This window comes from Archocentrus centrarchus, unplaced genomic scaffold, assembly GCF_007364275.1.
Source record: "Archocentrus centrarchus isolate MPI-CPG fArcCen1 unplaced genomic scaffold, fArcCen1 scaffold_26_ctg1, whole genome shotgun sequence".
In the NCBI taxonomy this organism is placed as follows: Eukaryota; Metazoa; Chordata; class Actinopteri; order Cichliformes; family Cichlidae; genus Archocentrus; species Archocentrus centrarchus.
In genome coordinates, this window is record NW_022060256.1 from 6,509,843 (window position 1) to 6,527,286 (window position 17,444).

Here is a 17,444-nt window from a genome sequence, read left to right on the forward strand (position 1 = left end):
CTAAACACTGCCATCTTTAATATCACTCAGCCTGAGTGGACTGAAAAATAAAATACACAAGCAAGACATCAAAAGTAATTACAACCAGTGCTGGAATCCCCGGTTTGTGTTGCACAGTTAGTTGTGTAACATCAGTGCTTTGGTCTTCTTTCCTCAGAAAACTCACAAGAAAATAACCTCACACATGTCAGATGTTTTATACACATGATGGAGATCAAAAGAGACGAGACCTGAAAGGCTCAGGGTTTGACATTTACAATACACCCTGTGTTGGTTGTGATATACTCCACAATTCAGCTCTCACTAACCACAAGTTCTGCCTGTACGAGATAAGGTATTAAATCAGGTCCTACAGCACATCCTTCTATCCCCAGGATTACAATATTGACCAAAATAACAGTGATACGGGCTTTTGCTCCATTATTCACTGAGCGTTCAGTACTCATGACTCAGACCAACCAAATCTTCAGACTCAATTTTGCACTCACCGAGACACCTGTTAAATCTAATGACAGGTGCGCTCTGATGTTTACAGAATTTGTCCTCAGACAAAATGAGCACCTGCCAGAGTACTCCGATCTGCCTCTGCGGCAGCTCCTGCTGCAGTGAGAGTCTCCAGGACATCATTTACAAGATAGGCAAGATAAAAGCAACATCTCCTGCTGCATTGTGGCTGGTAATATTAGAGAAACTCTCCAGTACAGACCAAAAGGATTAAACTGATTCAGTGTCAGTGAATAATCTGAGTTTTTTCTTGTTTACTTTCAGATGTGAGCCAACAGAAACGCTCATGGTTCACTCGTCATCACCCTCCTAAAATAATGGCATAAATGATCATATTTTCAGTATTTGGTTCAGTTTTTTTTTTTTTTGTTTCCAGTAAAATGACTCCAATATTTTAAGCGGGTGTCAAAATGACAAAGTTGTTGTCAGACTGCTTTAAGTTGAGCTGAGCTGAGTGGAGAGGCTTTATTGTCATGTCACATATATACAGGTGAATACTGAAATGAAGCAACGCTCCGTTAGGGACCAGCTACTTAGAACAAAAAGTGCAAGACAGATACAGTACACAGTGCAGATATGCAGTACAATAAATACACAAACACACAATGGAAGAACACGGGACAATGGATGATCTACACTGATGTACATTTGGCAGCACAGATTCTAGTTTGAAGGTCAAGCGTAGAAACAGAGCAAGTGCAAATTTCAGTATTGTGCAAAGATGCAGTAGTATTACTATAAACAGAACAGTTCCAGTTAATCTAGAAGTTTAAGTTCCTTTGAGAGGAAAGTTCTCCTGTTGTAGCCACAAATAAAAAATGTTCATTTAATGCTAACATTTAACACTGACTGTGACTGACAGCTGAATTTCTATAAAAACCTTTGATTAGAAACCAAATTAAATTACAGCAGCGATGGCTCATCAGATACAGATTCATTATTTTATTTTGTATATGTCATAACCCCGATAACTCTGATAAGTGGCTTACTTCTCAGCACTGATGCAGCATATCCAGTTCCTTTCTGCTGCTAACATCCTTCCCCTTTCTGTGATGACACATTATGTTTGGCCATTGCTTCTCATTTAAGACACTCAATAGAAAACCCACAAGCAAATCCTCACCATAAATATGAATGGGCAGACCAGTGAGGCACATATAAAGGTAAAGGGTTTGGGGAAAAAAAAAAAAGTCACACATTCACAATACATTTGGCCAAGTGAAACACACCAGCAGTGTGGTTACAAAGTGATCAACACGTAGCTTCTGCAGCATCAGCAGAAAAGCCCGTCTTCAGCTGCTGGCTGAAATGGAAACTCGGGCAAAGCCACAGACAAGTCTGCTGAAAAGCTGCCAGGCAAGGAAAAAAAAAATTCTTGCTAGATGTCAGAAATCGAGAATCCAAAAGCAGAAGTGGGTTGGTCTGAGTCGAGTTTAAAAATACCCAGTCCAGTGGGCCAGCTTCCTCAGTCAAGATTCACGCAGAAAAAACTGAAGTGGCCAAAACTGGAAAAAGTATTTTCTGAGTCATCGTGGCCGTCGTGCACTGAGGCTCGTCATGATTTGGTTGTGTAAAACAAACTTTTACAAAAAAAAAAAAAAAAAATCAGGTTTTAGGTTGTATAGAAGTCAGCGAGCCTGCTGTAATGATGTGTTACTACATGAGACTCAGATGTTTGTGTTCACTCGCCTGTGCTAATGTCACATGTACTTGTTCTTTAATTATTATATTTGTTGTGATACCTGCTGCCCTCTCAGTCAGGTCTCTCCTTAAAAAGAGACGTTTAATCTCAATGAGACTTTTACCTGGATAACTAAAGGATATACCTATAGGCAAAAAGCCCCTGACTCTGTTTCTCTGACCTCAGTAAACTCTTCACTGATGTCTTCATGCCTTCACTTGCCCGCTTTCTGGCCATACTGAAAAAAAACCCCATTCATTTCAGTTTTTAAATTATGGTCGTTCCTGAGGCAAATATTTTGTTTCAGGCAAGTCAGGACTTATCTTAGATACAAGAAAGCTAGTTTTAGCTAAAGGAGCCCATCAACCGACTGAAATGGAAGAAAACGCCATTCAACATCAGCATCAGTGTTTGGTTTTAGGGATCAAATCCAACCCTGAGCCATCTTTCTTCTGGTTAACGTGAGTCAGCACTGGTGTACTTGCTAACTGCAAGCTATCTTACAATATACAATATACTGCCTTGAGTGAATAACATCGGCAAATTCAGTAAAACACACAGGACTGATCAGGTAACTTAACTGACCATATTACTGTATCAGCTAATATTATGACATAACCATCACCACATTTGTGTAGTATAGCTGTTAGAACAAACTGGCTAAAGGTTTCTTGTTGCTAAAGTTATCGAAATGCCAGTGGGTTAGCTTAAAAAAAGGTGATCCAGGACACTAGCTTATGTTCTAGTGTAAAGTGTATATAGTCCTGTAATGTCACTTTTTAAATAACTTCACTGGTTTCACAGCAGCCAGTATGATCATCAGAAAGTCTTCTTACCTGGTCAAACACATTTTTTACCATTTAAACTATTACAGAGCAGTGTTATCATTAACAACTGATATGACACTAAATTTTAATAGAGTATCATCAGAGTTGTACAGAGGGTGAAATAGCCCATCTATTTTTATACTGTAATGTATCCTTGATCAAAGCCAGCATTTATTTCAGAACAATGCTGACTGTTAGCACTGCTGTTCAGGGCCCGATGTAACAGAGAGTCACTGAAGCAGATACGAGGGCTGTGAGATTGGAGAGCAGCAGGGCCAGGACCACAAACTGGGGCAAACACATGTCATACGACTCAGCATAAGGCTGTGCTGGAAAATCAACAAAAGGCAAGGCAGTAATCAGCAGACAAACGCAGGATTACAACACACTCCACCTACTTGGTAAGCAGTTAGCGTCATGAAACCACAGATTCTAGACCATCGTGTAGAGTTCTGCTAGTACACTTCACACTAAACCTGCAGCACTTTGAAAATGGATTTAGGTGAACAAATCGTGTCTTTGTGCAGCTTTACTTGATTAATAACATCTTTTTATTAAAAGACACTTTTTGTTTTGGCCAACTTCCAAAAGCTCTGAGGAAATGGTGACTCTTATTTATCTTATGAAAAAGGTTTCATAGGACATGCTCCAAAATTAGCATATGGGGTATGTATAACTCTCTGATAGTCTCAGAGTGTAACCAAATTGTCCGTTCATACATAAATGGACAAACATGGGTATAATGCACCCAAAGGACATTATTAAATCACTGTCTCTTCTCATTTGACTCCACTGTGTGGATAAAAGTCGCAAGAATGTCAGTTCAAGAGGAAAGACTGTTTGGAAGTCATGTCATCTGATTTTAAAAGATGGACATATTCATGGGCCTGCATTCTTTCCGAAGGTCAGCAGGTGATGACCCCTGTGGATGCAAATAGAAGGACCGTTGTTTTATCCATCCATTTCCTTCTGCTTATCAGCCTTTTGAGGGTTGCAGGGGGGGCTGGAGCCTATTCCAGCTAACATGGATGAGAGGTGGGGTACACCCTGGACAGGTTGCCAGCCTGTCACAGGGCCAACACAGAGAGACAGACAGCCATTCACACTCACATTCACACCTATAGACCTATGGCCAATTTAGAATGACCAATTAACCTAACCCGAATAAAAAAAGTGGGGGTAAGGTAAAAATTTTGTAGGGTTAGTGGACTATTTTTTTTTTTCTTTTTAAATTATGGTCTCAATTAGTGTCCAGAAGGATGCTCAAGCAGGGTTATTTTTTTAAGGTGGCCTATCTTACCATTAACAAGTGGCTACTTTGCAAACAACTGGGAAACATCACCATGGCTACTTCCACTTTCCACATGCACTTCATAGTTTCCTCCCACTTTGGCTCAGTATTTTTGGGGTCAGTTTACATATTTCTTTGAAAAGTTTTTGATGACTTTGAAATCAGCTTTATTAAGCGAGTGCTTTTGTCTCTCTAAATGAACATAACCCATTTGTAATGTCGGATCCTAAAACAGTCGCCAACTTTCAGCCTCTTATCTTTGCACAGAAATGAAGCCGTCTTATCTGTAGATTCACAGAGTGTGTTATGAGGGAAAAAACTGCCTGCAGCCTCTCTTAGGTGGCTGGTTCAGGGGAACTGAACTCTGAGAACAGGCAATTTAGATTCCATGCACGGCGTCCTGCATGATGCTGTGTTTTCGCCAACGCTGCCATTCACTGAGCAGCTCTGTCTGTTGCACAGATTTCATTTTCATATCCTAACATAAGGGTATGTTAAGACCATGCCAACCTGTTACTCATCTCTCTGCCTTGGCGTGCATTTGGACATCAAGAGTTGACCTATGCAAGCAGACAGAACACTGCATACTCAATCAACCTCGAGGAGAGACGACAGAAAAGGGAGGATTAAGGTAGCACCCTTACAGGGGATTAGAAAACCCAAAGTACCATCAGGAATTACCACCTCAAAAGTGCTTTTTTTTGGAGTACTAGAAAGAAAAAAATGTATACATCCCTGATCATTTTATGCTAAAGGCACGGACGGGGCTGTTTAAAGGGGGGAAAAAAAGAAGCATCAAACCACATCTTGTCTCAGCTGAAGCAAAGAAAATGAGTCAATGGCATCAATGGAATGTCAACTCTTCTGTGGAGGGGAACTGAGCTTGGCCCTCCGGTCTTTTTCAAAGCATTCTCTTTAAGCGGATGCCAGCTTCAATGAACGTCTCCCAGAGTTAGTGGCAACTCCTGGGAGATGAAGGCAGCCAATGCCCTGGAAAAGCCCAACTCTTCAAAAGCCTGTGTGGCTGTTCCTCTGGAGAAGGTGATGTAATCTCAGAAATGTCTCCTGGATGGCAGTTTATGGGGTAGGTGGAAGCTGAGGAGCTCCACAGTGGGAAGAAAATGGGTTGACAGGAGTTAGATAAAACGCAAACTTGTAAAAGGAAATGCAAATTTGGAGAAAGTAAAAGGCTGTGTAGGCAGGGTAGTGAGTTCACACCAGGTCCCTGCCAAATACTGGTACATTTGGACTGCGGGTGATTAACTGTCTCCTCTGCCAGCCACAGTGACACACAGCAACATATCAGTAGATCCCTCTCTGTGTGGGAAACAAACCACGAGAAGAGACCAAATATTTTATGACGCCTTCAGATATTTTAGTCGCCACTAATAAAAACCAGTTTTAAGCAACATTTTCAGACAAGAATTTGGACAACTTTGGGAGAATCAGGGTGAAAATCTTTTCCAAAGGAAACGGTGTGCATCAGGTATGTTTGAGTACTGGAAATATGCTGTGTGGCTTAGTGCAGGGAGCCGCCTGCATAGAGCAGGAGGCAGCGCACATGACGCCCACTTGCTAACGGTAAATGCAGCAGACCATCAGCTGCGCTCGTCACACGTCAGTGCAGTCCAACATCCCACAGACTTCACACTAAGGAGCTGGAAGGTTAAAGACTGGTTAATGTCCGAGCTGACTGCCTCCTCGGGTGCGCCTCGGTCGCGTGTGAAAACACGAAGCGGCTTCTAACTAGTGCAACACGTTTTTGTCCCCGAGTCGTTGTTGCCTGACTGTAACACGAGCCAGAAGAGCAGGAAATGAGCTCATGCTGAACGTGCCCGGGCAGGACCAGAGTTAACAGCCTCTAAAATGGGTATCTATTTAATCCTCCAGTAAACAATGCCTGGAGAGTTGTCACCACAGACTATTATCACCAAACTACCAATGAAATTCTACCTGTGCGCCTTCTGAAAGCACAGCAGCTGCCGTGGATGCTTGACAGAAACACTGATGTGTTTCTCAAAAATCTGTGAGGAAAATGTGAGCGACACACTTCTTGATGTGCTCACAGAGTGCCGATACACTTCAGCAGTGTGTTAGTTGGACCGCTGAATGGTATCCATGACAACTAGCAGGCCCCGTACAAATTAGTGCCCGTCAATTATGTAATTACACAACATTAGGTGCAGCAGGGTGACTTTTGTATTTAATGACATCTTTAATAACAACCGTAAAAATATAGATTTTATACATTTTATATGGTAACATTTTGATACAACTTCCATTTATTTGCACCGTGAGCAACAACGCATTACAGTCTACATCCACAATTAATGACGAGCAACGACTGCCCAACACTAAACTTCACAGCATCTTTGTGACTTTGCCGTCACTTGGCTTTAAACACAAAATATCTTCAAATAACACTGCTACACTTTTTCATAAAAGACTAATAATCTCTCTTTTTTTCCCCTTTTATTTTATCACAGTTTGATTTTCCAGCTTTGATTCTGCGTAGGTCACTCCTCGTCAGGTTTGATGATTTTAGTAACAGAAAGAATATAAAATATTTTAAATGTTTTACAGAGCTTCAAGCTACACATAAAATATGATGTATGCAGACTAAGGCTGGGTGAATGGAAGAATATTCTTTTTGTTGTGTTGAGCTTGAATTCAGCGTTGTACACAGACACTGGCAGAGACCGAGGTACTAATACTGCATACTGTTAATAATACTGCAAACATAAAGAATTACCTTACGGTCTAGTATAGTTACACTGTGCTAGTATTATGGAACAAAGCACGTGTTTGGAAGTCTCCAAAATGTCCAACAAGCTTTTGAGCTAACGAGCTAACGAGCTATAAAGGTGCCCTGGCTGCACTCTGCCAGCTCCTCACTGAGACCACCAAACACTGCAGGCTGAGCACCTTGAATATTTAATAACATACATTATAGTGTGTTTGTTTAATTAGAGGTTACAAGGCATCCTTCGTATGATCGGTACATTTCAGACCCCCACCCCCCTACACACACATACACACACACACACACAAATCTGCAAATCGATATCAGACATCGTGCGCTGTTGGAACAACATTTCAAGCAAATCTAATTCAGACTAAATTTCTGCTTCTTGAAGCCCGACTTTGATGTCTAAAACCTGGCTTCACTTATTAAAACATGAAAACTGAGATGATGATTCTCGAGCTGCTTTCCATTTTGTCCAGATCCACTCACCACCGGTCTGTGGCAGGTTTCATTTGGTTCGTATTTCTTCAGTTTTCCCTTTCAGCTGAATTACAATTTAAAAGTTTATTTTTTTCACATTAGATAAATCTATTTTCCCCAAAGTCTACAAATAATGGTGTTATACAATCAAGATTCCAATATTGTCCAGAATTATTGAGATTACATTTCCTGCCATAACTGAGCAGGCTGTAGGCAGGTTAAGTGTCCTTCACTTCATTTAATTAATTTAAACTTGAACATTTATTGAACGTTACCCCTCATTTATAGCGCTCCTGAGTATTTATAATGACATCTTGTTTAAACTTTAAAATCATTAACTCTTGAGGAGAATATCTCTATCAATGACATCTTTAGACATGTTACACAGATGTACACGAAGCCTTTGCCAAGTCAAGCATTTACTTCGTTTCAGTTTGGCCGATGATGGCTTTAATGACATCAGGATATTTTCCTACAGCAGCTCTTACTGCTGCATCTCTAACTGATCGATGCCTGTAATCGAAGCTTAATCATCAATCTACATGTGATATAGTCACTGACACCGAGAGGCAGTTATTTTAGATCAATAACATCAATAAACATACCATATCCACCAAGGTCAGGCTTACAGTTAACAGTAAACAAACCCCCGGTTGCTGCGGAGACAAGCTCAGCACCCGGCTCTGATTTTCCCTACCTGCTATTCTCTCTGCGCTCCGCCAGCATCTCAACTCATCAACAGAAGAAGAGACAAGAATATTCCACCATAAGCCAGAGACCAACCGCTCTTCCTCCTAAAAACAGTGTCTTCCTGAAACGGAGAGGCGATGACAATGGTGTCATGCCTTCCCCTCACAGCAGCGTAAGGAGAGGAGAGGCAAAGCGCGGAGGCATGGCTTGTCTTTATTGGCAGTACCAGTGGCTTTGTTCGCCAGCCAGCATACTGTGTGTGTGTGTGTGGTCTGCCGGGACTGGCACAGCTGATCCCCCCCTGACACCGGGTGGGGTGCACAGGGCTTTGGAGGAAGAGGAGGGGAGGAAAGGAGGGCGGGCTTTGGCCTCAACGACGGCAGGAACATACCATCAACACGAGAAAAGGGGAGGAGGAGTGGGAGGCAGAACTCGCAGCAGCGAGCATCATTAAAAATTCATCTCATGGCCATTTCAGTCGCCATCCTGTACATCCAAGCTCAGAGTTCACATTAACTTTGCATTATTATGTGGTGGGCTTTCGGGGACACGTAGAGGGAATAAAAGAAGTGTTCTCAATTAATCTACATGTGTCATATTCGAGGGTTTGTATGAGACAACTGAAATATTAATACTCGATACCATTTCTTAAAAAGAAAACAGGGCTAAAATGACTAAAAACTGACCATTTGAATAATTTAGTGGTTAATAGGAATGTGCATAGTCAACTAGGTGGTCAAACTACGCTTCCTTTGCTAATCAGCACCAGAAATAGCACATACACATTATATAAGGTGACTCAGAGAAGCCTGAACAGAAATCTATGTGAGAAAAATGAAATGCTAACGATATCGGTTATCCCACTCCCGAAGCCACTCAACAGCAAAACATGAACCATGTTAGCCAAATGTGCCACTGGCTGTGGGGGTGGCAGACATGGCTCTCTAGCCGTTATCATAACAGTGATGTAGGCAAATGGCTTTTTTACTTTTTTTTATGGCTTACAGCATCTATAAAATGAATCAGCATGACATTTCTTTAGAGCTCTGGTAAGATGAGCACTCGGGATTGAACCGTTACAGAAGCCAGAATGTTGAGAAACACCCAGATTTATTCCAGAAGACAGAAGAGAGCCCCGCTAACTACGGCAGCTCTGCAGTAGTTTAATCTAGAAAATGAGCAGTCATATCTCGACTTTGTCAGCATAAACAGGCATATATTTCTATACATCCATGCAGAGAACGTGACTTTGCTGACATTGTGCGCTTGCAATATTGTGCATGGTGCCAACTATCAAACTTTTCAGCAACATTTACTGAAAAATGGTTTTTAAATATGCATAATGTTTGTATGAGCAATGTTTATCTTCCTGGGTTATATTATGCTGAATTTAGACTGTTTTTTGAAGTAATGGTAGTAGTAGAGTGATTTTTCCTCTAGGTCTCCAGAAACATCCCTAGTGGTTAATAAATCATCTAAGTTCTTTATCAAACTGAAACACTAAATATTTTGTGACTCGACTTTCTTAAACATGAGAATTTGCTTCCTTTCTTTTTTTTGTGAAATTGTAAATTAAATATTTTTGAGTTCAGAAAGAAATAAGCTGCTTTAAAGCTCCAAAATGTCAGACGGACCATTTTTCACAATTTTCACAGTTTAACAGACACAATGAGAAGATAAATGTCAAATTAATTGACAGTGAAAACTGCCATTAGTCGCAGTCCTGCAGAATTAGTACGTCACACTCAGATTCACATTACAGCCGTTTAACTGCAGTGAATTTATGAATTTCTTGACCTGAAAATTGGCCTTGAAAGTTCAGAAACCTCAACAGGAGACTGTAGTGGAACATGCTGACAGCTAGAGATTCTTATGCTTCACTAAGAACAGAGTGAAATGTGGTTTCCAGCAGGGAAACACAGGCCATATGGAAATGAGTCCAGCAGGGGAAACAGATCATCCACCTCACTGAATGAACCCTGCTATACAATCTCGTACTTAACATACCACCACTGGCAAGGTTAAATAAAAGTTTAAAGCAATGTGTAGCAGCAGTAGTTTAACTGCAGCCAGAGACCTGTTGTGTTAAAAGGCCTTAAGAGATTCTCACCAACTCCAATCACTCTGCAGCTGCTGTGAGATTTGAGCTATTCCACCACTAAACATGTGTCAACTAATGAACGCCCCACAGTTTGGTTTCTATTCAGTGTGGAGGAATCCAACATTTTATTATAGCTTCACTGATCAACACTAATCATAAATCACACACATCACCAACATTTAAGATCATCTAGAGTCCAAACCGTTATTCCCATCCAGCTAGAGTATGGTCTATGAAAATTACAGCCAATTAAACTACAGTAATTAAAAAAAAAAATGTGTGGAAATCTCCGTCCAATAAAACAGCACTACCACCACAGCAGACTGCATGAAAGCCATTACTCCAGTCTTATATATGATCTATAGCCACCCATATGGCTGATATAAGCAAGTTCAGGCCATATGGAAAAAAAACATACACAAAACATATAAGTATAAAAATACAACATCTGCATCAAGCATTGAGGCTGGGGATGTACCAACATGTTGGCTGAATATTTGTATCAGTATTGGATGACTAATATCAGCATACTGGCAAATGGGATTCAAGCAGGTACCCCGTTAGCCAATAACTCAGCACTGCACCCTCATCCAAACAGGGTCACCTCTGACTTAAAAAACCAAAAGCAATATGGAGACTCCCAATGGAGGATATTTAAATTTATACTAACTAACTTTATTTATACTAGCTAACTTTTCTAAAATTATACACTGAAGAGCTGAAACACTTTAAAACAGGTCAGTATTTTTTTTTTAAATAAATATTTGTTTCTGTGGAAATAAATTGGGGAATAATACACAGAATCAAAACAAAAAGACTAAAAAAAACCATTTTAGTATCAGCAGTGAGGCCTTTGAATTATTCTGAATAAATCCCATGAAAAAACCATAAATGAACAAGCCTGTCTCTTTATATACTCTGACTTTCTGTAGCACTCAGCCCATTTCTGAGGAAGTCCACTTTTATATAGTTTCACTTTAATAAAGCTTCACTGATTTCTAAAACAGATGGACACTTTTTTTACTGAACACTAGCCAAACAGAAGTGAATAGTGCTTTTATTAGGGGTATATTTTCAGCTGCAGATTAACAGCTGTGTGGACCGGCGAGTGAGCTGATTGCGGTTTTTCTGATTGACTGAAAATAGACTATGAACAAGTACTGGGCCACCTACACATTACAGGAGCAGCTCGGCCATGGAAACCCGTGAAGCTCCCGGCACACAGTTTGTGTGCTGATGTTAATGCCAGAGGAGGTCTGGAACTCTGCACTTATTAAGTCAACAGAGCGCTGGCGACTTTTACGCATTACGCACCTCAGCGCTCAGCAGAGCCGCTCCGTAACTTTGCATGGTCTGACACTTTGTGGCTGAGATGCTATGGTTCCTAAATACTTCCACTTTTAAGTAACACCACTTATAGTTGATTGTGGAATATAAAAGAGGGAAGAAACTTCACAAACTGTCTTTTTGTAATGATGGCATCCTATTACAGCATCACACTCGAATTCAGCGACCTGTTCGTTCACAAATGTTTAAAGGCAGACTGCAAGGCTTGGTGCTAAATTCTGTACACCTGTGAAACTGAGACTGAAAACACCTGAACTCAAAGAATCAGAGGTGTGGCCAATAGCTTTGTGCATAGTTGACCATAAAAACAAGGATTATATACAATGCAAAATGTTCCTCATGACATGTTTATATTAATTTATAGGCAATAATATAGCTGGATGTCACAAATGAATAAACTCTAAAAACACTTAAAAAACTGCAGTATTCTGTTTTTATGATGTCATCAACTTGATTTAATCCAATGGCAAGACAAAACATATACACAAGCTATATGTGCATAGTACATGTGTACTGTCACTAATAGGATGTACAGGCCATTCCCCTGAGTGCTAATTAAGAATGATCCTCTTGTGCTTTATTAGTGCATGCTGCATCTTCTCAAGAAAGATGACAACTAGTAAGCTGAGACTTAAGTCTGCTGTTTGACGTGGGGTTTATACTGACAAGCCTGATACACCAACAACTCACACTGTTTCTTTTTGTGTGTGTGTGTGTGTGTGAGTGTGTTTGATGCATTTGGAATGGCCTGAGAAAGCTCAGTTGGTGCACTGAAAGGAAAATCAGCATTGGCCTTGAGCTGCATTATCCACAAGATTTTAATGCAGCTACTCAGCTACTCTTAATCAATAACAAGAGCCTTACAAAGCACAGAATACACCCCGTAGCTCCTATCCCACCATACAAAGGCAATTAGTAGGTAAAAATAAAATCTCTAATGGTAATCTTTGATTCGTTAGTCCACGATCTTTGCCTTGGTTTCATCTACGATTTTTTTCTAGCCTTTGGAATAACACTTAAAAATGTTATCCCAGCTCCTACAACAAGCCGTTACTTAATCATCTTCACAGCTATTAATATATAGTTGTATGATAAGCAATTTTAGGCATCACTTGTAAAGTCAGTCCCCAAATTCCCATTTTGAGCCAGGAAAAACCTGCTTTTAGTAAAGTTTTAATTCGTTTCAGTTTAAATTTTTGTTAGTATAATGCCAGACTGTAATACAGTAGTAATGATGTTGAAAACTGTACAATAATACAACAATACTTTGCACCAGTGCCTTCTTGTGCTGGTTGTACTCAAAAATTTGCCAAAAGTATTCACTCACCCATCCAATTATGGTGCGGGGGTGTTTTTCAGGAGTCGGGCTCGGCCCCTTAGTTCCACTGAAAGGAACTCTTAATGCTTCAGCATACCAAGACATTTGGGACAATTTGATGCTCCCAACTTTGTAGGACCAGTTTGGGGATGGCCCCTTCCTGTTGCAACATGACTTCACACCAGTGCACTAAGCAAACTGTAAGTCACTGCAAAAAAATACAAATATTTAGCAGCCATATTTTCATATGTAATGCAAGACAAGCTTTTAAAAACCAAGGCGGATTTCTATATGACACATAGTGAGCCTCAGAAAAATTACCATTTGTTATCAGAGTGTGGATGGTGACCAAAATAAAGCAAACTGTCAGCAAGGGCACAACACGCTGTAAAACTATTGTTAATCTACTGCAGGCCCTTGGCAATGATTCATAATAATTAACTGTCATAAAAGCAAGAAAACAAGCAAGCAAATGAGTTGAAAATTAATTTAGGCCAGCATTTATTGCTGACATTCAGGAGACATAAGGGACTGTCCAAACAACCAGATACTTACAGGATTAACTACTTAATCTCCCTTAGCCAAAAAAACAGCAAAACACAACCAAATCTACAGCTGCAGACCTCAGAGAAATACATGTTACGGCGTTCAATAAAGGCATGAAAAGAACAGCTCTCTCCGTGTTTATATAATTATGGCTTAGATGAAGTTCAGAACACATTTTATAAATAATCAATGCAGAAATCCTTGTAATTCCAAAAGGGTTCACATTTTTTGTCCAGCTGTATTTAGGTTAAAGTCAGTCTTATTTTAGCCCTGGACAGTAAATTCAACTGAATACCTGAAGTGTTGATAAGAGGTTCAAAGGTTCATTGCCTGTTAGCGCTGAATCACTGTGAGAGAAACGCAGAACAAAGGAAAATCCAGAGGCTACAACAATCAGGACTTCACCACCAAATACTGAAAGGTCTTGAGTCATCTCAGTAAATCACAACAAAAAGGGAACTTAACAATTGCTTGGTCGAAGGGCTCTAACTGAAGGCAGGCCAGCCCTAAGCATTGTTGCCAACACCGCTGTATTTTACAATGCATGAAAATTTGCATCTGACATTATTGCTACCCAGAGGTATAACCCACATGCTTCTCTCTGGCTAAAGTAAGTGACACAAGTATTCTTTTTACAGGCAAAACATCCCATATCAGTGTTGCTTATGTTATTCCATGCACCACAGGCATTAAAATCACCTCACACAGGCAACACAAGTCTAAACTGCGTAAGTCTTCCCCCTGTAAACAACACGATTAAAAACACTGCAAGAAGTTTCTTATGACCGAACTGAGAGCTGTAAGTCATTGCTCGGGTTTTCCCATCGACACAACAATGCTGTGAAACAATTCGGTTACTGGCAGTTAGCAGCAATCAGGTTTCTATGCTGCGAGTTTTCTAATCATTCAGTGTGATGCAGTGTTTATGCTGAACAGTCTGATAAGGAAAGCTGCACTGCAGTGATAAAAGGCTGTCTCGTTAGGTTTAAGATGTTGTTTGTAAAGGATTCTTAAGCACTAAATGATCAATTGTCAGCATGGTGGCTCACAGCAAGAAAGTTCTGGATTCGAACCTAGGCAAAACCTTTGTGTGTGTTTGTGGAGAGCGCATGTTCGATTATCCTTTTCTCCCTCCACTGAAGAGCACAGTAGGTTAATCTGTGTTTTAATGGCTCCTAAAAGGTCTTTCAGGGGTGACTATGCACAAGAAGTTAAAAAAGAACAAAAAAAATCCATCCTTGTTATCTTACTTAACTGAAGCCCATACATTTTCCTGTTATTTCAGGCCATTTTTGTTAACTTAACCCCCACTTATACAAACTGGTAACAAATGCAGTCCTGATGAGTTTCCTTTTGTTTGTTGTTTTATGCAGGAAAAGCCCTGCTAATGCAGCCTATCCTAACCTGGCCCACAGCAAATACTTAAAAAAACAGCAATTACAGGATCCAGAAGCCGAATAAGTCATCATCCAAGCCCCTGCATCAAACCAGAAGTTCAAAAGCAAGACCACTGTTTTGGTTATTAGACTAATTATGCTAAGAAAATAGCTGAATTCCAGCTATTTTCTTATTGTTAACTTAATCTTTATGAGAAAAAAAAACAAACAAATCATACAGTTCATGACAAACACAGTGCACACACTCAGGGCCTCCTGCCTCCAGTGCTGCTGCATGGTGACTCTGTTGTTTGTTCACACAGCGCTCTATGTAGATATAAACTCAATTTCTGAATAGTAACATTCAGACAGAAATTGAGTTTAGCACAGCCATCAACAGCCACCTCAACTAATCAGGTTTTTAGATTAGATTAGACTCAAGTGATGCTCACTTACCCGTTTACTGCATAAACAGACCTCTACATATCCCCTGCTATTTCTAGAGGCTGACATTCATTTCTCTGTCTACACAGGCGCTTTAAAATTGTCCTTCTTTATATGTCTTAAATATTCTATATAAATAAACTAACTTGTCCATATATACCAAAATGCAATGACCACCTCATTTAAACTAAGCTTATAAACGTCACAATAATGAACTAACACCTAAACACTGAAACATCTCACTCCTGATACCCTTCACAACAAATACAGACACGTGTGTGTTAGCTGTGCTTATCCAGTTTGTCTACTGTCACACAGTCATGTATTTTTTATACATGACTGTGTGTCTTATGTGAAGAAGTAGTACCCCCTGTTTTCATCGTGTTTCATACTGCCTTTACAGTAATTTAAGCATATAATTTTTTGTAAACATGCTACAGTTCCTTGCTCTGGAGTTACAAGCAAAAAATGTTATGTATAATTAAATGTTATCATGTGATTTGTGTGCATCTCTTACCACACACCCCCAGAGCATGAAACTAGTTTTCAGCCCCAGCCTGCTGTGGGGTAGCTGTGTGCAGGCATCCGGGCAGACAGCCATGCACGCAGGCACAATGCGCACACACAGGTGACTGCTGCACCTCAGGCGCACAGCAGACAGGAAAAAGAGGACGATGTGACCGCTGTAGCTATAACAGTCAGTGCGAATTTACCCCCCAAACAAACTAGCTACTACGGGACACTGATTGCAACCCGATTTAGCCACCCATAAATAAAAACATGATAAACGAATCCGAAGAAATCTACTGCACACGTACACCGACTGTCCCTGCGCGTTTCTCTAGTGGCTGCAATCAGTTAAAGTCCTGCTCCAAGCCGCACCGTCGCTGAGTGAAAACACAATCCCGCAGCAGTCCCGTAGTTTGCGGATACGTTAGCTCACGGCATGTATAGCTAGCGACCAGCTGATCGCACTAGCGTCGGTACATCTGAGCCACAACTGTCAAGCTAAATGGTGACGTTCCTCCAACTGTCCGGCCTTCAATAACTTTACTGCAAATAAAGAAGGCAGTTGCTGTTTCAGCAGTGTGAGTGGGTTCCTTCTGTTTTCCCGGAGGCTGCCGCTGGCATGCCAACACCAGCGTTAACGGCGCTGACGGTCCTGGAGCCGAGATGCACATTCCTGCCCGTGCTAACTCGCGTGCTAAAGCAGCTAGCACACAGCGCTAACTAGCCGCTCCAGAGAGGAGAGTGTCTTTGGTGTGTCCGCGATCTACTCACCAGTAAGCAGCGTCTGCGGCAAAATACGTCGGTGTGAACGTTGACGATGACCTCCAATGTGTGAATTAAGTCGGTGCGGGGCCCTTCGTGTATATCCATATGTCTCAAACGATGCGTTAATCCCAAAGTGCTCGCTGCTCCCTCTCCTTCCTTTTGCCGGTCGCCATGTTTCCTCAACATCCAAATAAGCCGAGCTCGCAGCCAGGTCCCAGCGCCGATTTTCCTCCAACAGCATCCTCCTCCCGGCCCCGAGCGAGGCCGCATCTGAAACACAATCCTGACATCTGTTGGATAAATGGAAAAACACACTCAATGGCGTGGATTTAACGGACACATTAATTTCATTTCCCCTCTCGCTTATTTGAACTCACAGAATTGTTTGTCATGCAGGAGACTTTTTTTTACTTCATGCTTTTATATACTGTGATACATTGCTGTAGTTTTAGGTATAACTGAAATAACATTTTTGTTTTGATGCACTATATTTGCCAGTTTTCTTTTATAATGCATCAATAAGCAGCACTGAAATTTGGGGTCAGCATACAGAAATTCTAAAAGTTCACCCACCTCCTTTAAATCAGGGGTGTAAAACAAGCAGAATGGGGATGACAGCTCGTCCATCAGAGTCCAGTTTGGCCTACTGGACTGTTCTGTGGAAAACTGCAGTGAAGCCATTGAGTATTTGAGCAGTTTCTCATTGCACAGGTATAACAACTCTATGATAGGCCCCTGGGGCAGATCTTTATTCAGGCCCTTGGTGCCATGTCTGCCCCAGCAAACACACTGTCTCAGGTCCTATCTGTCTGTCTCTC

The 17,444-nt window shown here is 40.9% G+C and overlaps 1 protein-coding gene across 2 annotated transcripts in view; it reads right to left on the reverse strand.

Annotated features, from left to right (window-relative positions):
* The window catches only part of wdfy3 (WD repeat and FYVE domain containing 3), a 115,676-nt gene extending 98,786 nt beyond the window's left edge, over positions 1-16,890 (reverse strand). For both annotated transcript variants that reach the window (XM_030723440.1, XM_030723439.1), the window contains exon 1: positions 16,633-16,890. The gene's annotated coding sequence lies outside the window, so the exon portion shown is untranslated. The remainder of the gene's footprint in view (positions 1-16,632) is intronic.
* Between the last annotated feature and the right edge of the window lie 554 nt (positions 16,891-17,444).